We start from the raw sequence: 6,504 nt of genomic DNA on the forward strand, positions 1-6,504 counted from the left end.
GGGCAATCGTTGGTTAGTGACATGTTGATTTGGATTGCCCTCAAGCCGATGGAATGCATACATGGCGTGGACTCTGAATCCTTTCTGTGTACCAGTGTTGCTTAATGTGTCAATAGGCTGTACCTGTGTAATCCTTACTGGTAGTAAAGAGGTTCTCTTTGAGTTTGAAAAAACTAATGTAACGTGTGTTTACTGATATGACATATTAGGTATGAGGGTATCAGGGTATTAGGTTAACTGGAAAATAGAAGCCTGACTCTAAGTGATCTGGTCATGTGGGATGAAGGGACTAATATACATTAGGCTTTGAGCAGCCTGTTAACTGGACCAGTAACAGTCTGCGGGTCCAAATGTAGTAGAGGACAACTATATTTCATTGATTCTAAAATGCCCTTGGTTTCACATTTTAATGTCTCTGGAACTGAAAAGTATCTTAAAACACATGGCATCTAAGATTCAGAGAAATGCAATATTATAATAAGTGTAAGAGAAATCCATCATGTCACTATTATACCAGAGAAATATAATAACCATTATTGATTGAATAGTAACTGAGCCTGGAATATCACACATTAAAACAGGAAACAGTGGGGGGGGGGGGAGCAATGAATCGCTAAAAACTTGAATTTGCATTGACTGTAGGAGAATTTTCAATGACTTCATAATAAAAACCATCATTTATGAGGCCTTCCTAATTGCCAGGGAAAATACATACATTACCATTAATCCTTACCCTCCTAACCTGGAAAGTAGGTGTTGTTAGTTCTGTTTTTAGATGAAGATCAGATGAAGTCTGGACCTGCCCAAAGTCAAACAGCTAGAAAATGTAAGATATATCCAGATTTCAGATCCTATTACCTTAATTTCATTCTATGTTCCCTTCTGAATCAAGAACTGACCCTAAAGATAAAATAATTGTTACCTAAGACCAAAAAAAATTGTTTTGGCCTTCACTGATGGTCCAGTTGTTAAGAGTCCACCTGTCAATGCAGGGGACACCAGTTTGATCCCCGGTCCCGGAAGATCCCGCATGCCTTGGAGCAACTAAGCCTGTGCGCCACAACTACCCAACCCGTGCCCTAGAACCCACGTGCTGTAACTTAAGCCCATGTGCCTAAAGCCCGTGCTCCACAGGAGAAGTCACCACAACGAAAAGCCCAGGCACTGCAACAAAACAGGATCACCGCAACTCGAGAAAGCCTGTATATAGCAGTGAAGACCTAGAGCAGTCAAAAATAATAAATAAATAAAAATTTAAAAAAATTTTTTTGTTTGAGTGATTGCATCATCATTGAGGAAACATACTCGTTATGTGTTTGAAACTAGTGGAGAAGATAAATAAGAAAGAGTCTTGAGCAAACTTCTTGGGTTTGGTTTATAAAGTCCCTGAGAATGGAAATTCATGAGGTTATTTCATCCCGAATAACCATAAATATGAAGTTAAGTTCAGCTTCACTGAAAGTTCAGAGCTAGCTAGAACTGACCACCCAATATATGATAACTTTTTGTGCCAATTATGTAAAAGCCTTTGAGACTTAAAATTTGCTATCACTAAGGCTAAAGGCATTTTGTCCTAAACCTTTCCTGCTGTGATTTTAAATTTGTAGAAATACCAATAAAACAGCACCCTATGCATTAACTTGAACCTCTCTCTCCCGTCTCTTCTTCCTACAACATCGGTCTCAATCTAGCTTGAGTTTATCAAGCTCCCTTGAGAACTCTAAATGGATTGTTGACTCCCCATAAGTGGCCCCGTGGCCTCCACTTCTGGTTGTGCCTGATACTAGGATGTTCCCTTTCCCCTTACTAGCCTGTTCTGATTCTACACTTATGTCCTAGCTTGCCTCGACCCAGAATATTGCCTTGAACCTGAGTTTTGACTGTTGCATGCCCTGAGGTAGGTTATAGAAGACATTTATGCACCATAAAGAAGTGAAAGTGTTCATCGCCCAGTCATTTCCAACTCTTTGCAACCTCCGTGGAATTCTCCAGGCAAGAATACTGGAGCGCGTTGCCATTTCCTTCTCCTCAGATCTTCCCAACCCAGGGGTCAAACCGGGGTCCCTATATTGCAGGGAGATTCTTTACCACCTGCACCATGAGGACCACCAGCACCCTAAAGTACTAACTAGTCATCATGTCTTTATTTTATCAGAAACATTTATGCTAATTATTGATGTTTTTGTGCTTGTGTATATGTTCTTTTTTTTTTTTTTTTTAAAAAAAGACAGCTTTATGGCAATTCCCTGGTGGTCCAGTGGTTAGGACTTGACACTTTCACTCCAATACTTTGGCCACCTGATGCAAAGAGCTGACTCATTTAAAAAGACCCTGATGCTGGGAAAGATTGAAGATGAGAGAAGGGGGCGACAGAGGATGAGATAGTTGGATGACATCACCGACCCAACGGACACAAGTCTGAGTAAACTCCGGGAGTTGGTGATGGACAGGGAGGCCTGGCATGCTGCAGTCCATGGGGTCGCAAAGAGTTGAACACGACTGAGCAACTGAACTGAACTGAGGGAAACTAAGATCCCACAAGCTGAGCAGCACAGTCAAAAACAAGCAGCAACATCCTCCTCAGCTTTATTGAGATAAATTTACACACTATAAAATTCACCCATTCAAGTATACAGTTCAGTGGCTTTTAGAAATTACAGAGTTTTTGCAACCATCACTGCAATCTAACTTCAGAATATTTTCATCAGCTTCCAAGGAAACTCCATGCCCATTTGCAGTCATTTTTCAGCCCGAAGCAACCACTTTCTACTTTCTGTCTCTGTGGATTTGCCTATTCCGGACAATTCATATAAATGGAATCATACAGTATGTGGTCTTTTGTGTCTGGCTACTTTCAAAGTTCATCCATGCTATAGATGTGTACTTCATTCCTTTTTTATGGCCAGAAAATATTCCTTTGTATGGGTATAACACCTTTTGTTTATCCATTCATCAGTTGACGGGCATTCGGGTTGTTTCCACTTCTCAATTATTATGAATAATTCTATGAACATTCTTGTGCAAGTTTTTGCATTTATATATATTTTCATTTCTCTTCGATAGATGCTTAGGTGAAAGTACTAGTTCATATGGTAGCATTATGGTTAATATTTTGAGGAACTGCCAAATAATTTTCCAACATGGCTGCACCATTTTACATTCCCATCAGAAATATATGAAGATTCCAACTTCTCCATGTTCTTGAAAATACTTATCTTTTTAATTTCACCTTACTAGTAGAATACCAGGGACAGGGGAGCCTGGTGGGCTGCCATCTATGGGATTGCACAGAGTCGGACACAACCTTCAGTCACTTCATGACTTAGCAGTAGCAGTAGGTGTGAAATTATATGTCAATCTGGTTTTGATTTGCATTTCTCTGGTGACTAATGATATTGAGACTCCTTTCATGTGTTTATTGGCCATTAGTATAACTTCTTTGGAGAAGTGTTTATTCAGATCTTTTGCTCCTTCTTAAATTGGGTAGTACTCTTGCCTGGAAAATCCCATGGACGGAGGAGCCTGGTGGGCTGCAGTCCATGGGGTTGCAAAGAGTCGGACACGACTGAGCGACTTCACTTTCACTTTTCACTTTCGTGCATTGGAGAAGGAAATGGCAACCCACTCCAGTGTTCTTGCCTGGAGAATCCCAGGGACGGGGGAGCCTGGTGGGCTGCCATCTATGGGGTCGCACAGAGTTGGACATGACTGAAGCGACTTAGCAGCAGCAGCAGCAGTCTTTTTATTGCTGACTTATATGAGATCTTTATGACCTAACTTTGTTAACATATGATGGGCCAACCATGCCCACAACCCAAAACTACCTGTTGGGAACCCCTTTAAGATCTTACTCTCTCCTAGGTTAACATCTCACCTATGGCAGACAGCCACACATCCTTTGACCTTAGGAATTCTGAGAAGCATATGCCATTCCCAACTAGCTGCAGCCATTGTCTCTCAGATTTCCCCAGTATATCTCAGACCTCAGTACTTTCAGTTCAGTTCAGTTCAGTCGCTTAGTCATGTCTGACTCTTTGCAATCCCATGGACTGCAGCATGCCAGGCTTCCCTGTCCATCATGAACTCCCAGAGTCCACCCAAACCCATGTCCATTGAGTCGGTGATGCCATCCAACCATCTCATCCTCTGTCGTCCCCTTCTCCTCCTGCCCTCAATCTTTCCCAGCATCAGGGTCTTTTCCAATGAGTCAGTTCTTCACATCAGGTGGCCAAAGTATTGGGGTTTCAGCTTCAGCATCAGTCCTTCTGATGAATATTCAGGACTGATTTTCTTTAGGATTGACTGGTTGGATCTCCCTGCAATCCAAGGGACTCTCAAGAGTCTTCTCCAACACCACAGTTCAAAAACATTGGTTCTTCGGTGTTCAGCTTTCTTTACGGTCCAAATTTATATCCATAAATGACTACTGGAAAAACCATAGCTTTGACTAGACAGGCCTTTGTCAGTAAAGTTGTGTCTCTGCTCTTTAATATGCTCTCTAGGTTGGTCACAGCTTTTCTTCTGAGGAGCAAGTGTCTTTTAGTTTCACGGCTGCAGTCACCATCTCCAGTGATTTTGGAGCCGAAGAAAATAAAGTCTGTCCTGTTTCAATTGTTTCCCCATCTATTTGCCATGAAGTGATGGGACTGGATGCCATGATCTTCATTTTCTGAATGTTGAGCTTTAAGCCAGATTTTTCATTCTCCTTTTTCACTTTCATCAAGAGGCTCTTTAGTTCCTCTTCACTTTCTGCCATAAGGGTGGTGTCATCTGCATTTCTGAGGTTATAGATGTTTCTCCCAGTAGTCTTGATTCCAACTGTGCTTCATCCAAGCCTGGCATTTCACATGATGTACTCTGCATGTAAGTTAAACGAGCAGGGTGACAACATACAGCCTTGCCGTACTCTTTTCCCAATTGTGAACCAGTTCGTTGTTTTATGTTAACAGTTTTATGTTAACAGTTAGCTGTTGCTTCCTGACCTGCCTAGAGATTTCTCAGGAGGCAGGTAGGTGGTCTGGTATTCCCATCTCTTTCAGAATTTTCCACAGTTTGTTGTGATCCACACAGTCAAAGGCTTTAGTGTAGTCAATGAAGCAGAAGTAGATGCTTTTCTGGAATTCTCTTGCTTTTTCTATGATCCAATGGATGTTGGCAATTTTATCTCTGGTTCCTCTGCCTTTTCTAAATCCAGCTTGAATATGGAAGCTCTTGGTTCATGTACTGTTGAAGCCTAGCTTGGAGAATTTTGAGCATTACTTTGCTAGCGTGTGCTGCTGCTGCTGCTGTGTTGCTTCAGTCGTGTCCGACTTTGTGCGACCCCATAGACGGCAGCCCACCAGGCTCCCCAGTCCCTGGGATTCTCCAGGCAAGAACACTGGAGTCGGTTGCTAGCTTGTGGGATGAGTGCAATTGTGTGGTAGTTTGAACATTCTTTGGCCTTTCTTTGGGATTGGAATGAAAACTGACCTTTTCCAGTCCTGTGGCCACTGCTGAGTTTTCCAAATTTGCTGGCATTCATATTCAAGTGCAGCACTTTAACAGCATCATCGATTAGGATTTGAAATAGCTCACCTGGAATTCAGTTAGACTATAAGTCCTTCTTTTTTAAGGCTGAATAATACTCTATTGTATGCATATAATCACACTTTGTTTATCTGCTCTTCTGCCAATGGACATTTGGGTAGTTTCCACCTTTTTTGGCTATTGTGAATAATGCTACTAGGGACATGGGTGTGCAAATATCTGTTGGAGAACTCAAAAGAATCAATTCTTTTGAGTATATGCCCAGAAACTCAGCTCTACTTTTAAAGCTTCTTTCCCTCCCAATGTCCTGGAGCCTGGGCTGCCTCATGACATTTGAACCATCCTTCTGTGGCAGCTGCTGCTCCCAGCACTCCACTGGGCCCCCACTGGGCAGTTGTTCTAGCTATTCTCTTCTGTGTCACTATTCTCTTGGCAATAACAGTTTTTTCTTGCAGTTTACCCTCTTGCTCTCCAAACCCCAGTCCTGCCCCTCATTTTCTGAAGAAGATGCAGCTATGCATGTCTGAATCCTGCCTATGCACATGGTTTGACTTTTATCCAAGGTGGCTTCTTGGGCCTCCATGTAAAGCAATGGATGCAAATAGATGAGGTGGGGCAGGGAGAGATTTGTGATGGGGGTTACCATTTCATCTGTTTCAGTTCAGTTCAGTTCAGTCGCTCAGTCGTGTCCGACTCTCTGCGACCCCATGAATCGCAGCACGCCAGGCCTCCCTGTCCATCACCAACTGCCGGAGTCTACCCAAACGCATGTCCATTGAGTCGGTAATGCCATATAGTCAATAAAACAGAAATAGATGTTTTTCTGGAAATCTCTTGCTTTTTAGATGATCCAGCGGATGTTGGCAATTTGATCTCTGGTTCCTCTGCCTTTTCTAAAACCAGCTTGAACATCTGGAAGTTCTATCTTATTCTAATTGTAGACTGTCCATAACTCAAGGAAAGGGATGTTTAAGACTT

This window comes from Bos indicus, chromosome 26, assembly GCF_029378745.1.
Source record: "Bos indicus isolate NIAB-ARS_2022 breed Sahiwal x Tharparkar chromosome 26, NIAB-ARS_B.indTharparkar_mat_pri_1.0, whole genome shotgun sequence".
Taxonomy (NCBI): Eukaryota; Metazoa; Chordata; class Mammalia; order Artiodactyla; family Bovidae; genus Bos; species Bos indicus.